Source organism: Macrobrachium rosenbergii, chromosome 51 (genome assembly GCF_040412425.1).
Source record: "Macrobrachium rosenbergii isolate ZJJX-2024 chromosome 51, ASM4041242v1, whole genome shotgun sequence".
Lineage (NCBI taxonomy): Eukaryota > Metazoa > Arthropoda > Malacostraca > Decapoda > Palaemonidae > Macrobrachium > Macrobrachium rosenbergii.
Genome location: NC_089791.1, coordinates 9,379,672 through 9,380,875, shown reverse-complemented (window position 1 = coordinate 9,380,875; position 1,204 = coordinate 9,379,672).

The following is a 1,204-nucleotide window of genomic DNA, read 5'->3' as shown; positions in this document are numbered from 1 at the left end:
TATATATATATTATATTATACATACATATATGTATATATACATATATTGTGTGTATTATAAATTCTGACTCATCCAGCTCCAACCCAGAAACTTTCAATTGAAAGGCAAGGGCGCTGCCCACTGGTTACAAGTCTAAAAGAAGTTGGAACCCGAGAGCAACTGCACTCAGAAATTACTTGAGCAGCACTGCAGCATACAATAGTTAGTTTTTCCCAACTTTCGGCCAGCAATGACCCAATTGACAGCTTTTTGTGAATTATCCCTTGAGTGAATAAGATACACGGCCGAGTGGGCAGCGCCCTTGCCTCAATTGAAAGACCTGGGTTCGATCCTGATGTGAGTCAAAATTTATTTCTGTTCCACACGTGATTGTGTTGATTATTTCTATCTTATTCACTCCAGAAGGATAATTGAATGAAATGCTGTCAATTGGGTCATTGCTGAGTCGGGAAGTTGAAACTCAACTGGTATGCAAGCAGTTAGCTTGCCCAAGTAATGACTTGAGTGTAGTTGCTCTCAAGTTCCAGCTTCTTTTTAGACTTGTATGGCCTAGTGGGCAGCGCCTCCCCTTTTCAATGGAAAGACCTGGGTTCTGATCCTGATGAGAGTCAGAAATTTATTTCTGTTGCACACGTGATTATCTCTGTGTGTGTATATATGTGTGTATATATGTGTGTATATATGTGTATTATATATATATATATATATATATATATATATATATATATATATATAGTATATATATATATTTCAAAAGGTGTTTGAAATCTTTATTGAAATTCTGTGTATAGATATATACAAACAGTTTAGTTTAGTTGTTAGTTTTTCTTTTGTTAACCAAATCTTTATGCATTCCAATATAATCATTATCTTTATCAGGCTAAAGAATTTTGTTCGCATTGTTATGCAACATCGGTTTTCTTCATTTGTTATCATCTGAGAATTATTTTAGCGTCGGTGTTGGTTTCCGATAGTCTTAAATGAATTGACCTTTAATATGGGGTTTAGATCTTTAATCAGTTGGGTTTTCTCGTTGGTTTATGAAATGGACGGTGGAAATTGCGTTTTCGCACGTCTTTAAGGCTTTCAGCCAGAGCTAATCTTCAGTTGACTATTTAAAATGCCATCCGTGATTTTACACCACGAAAAACTTGTACATCCTCGATAACGGTCTTTACAAACGCTTGCCCTTTCTTGTTTACG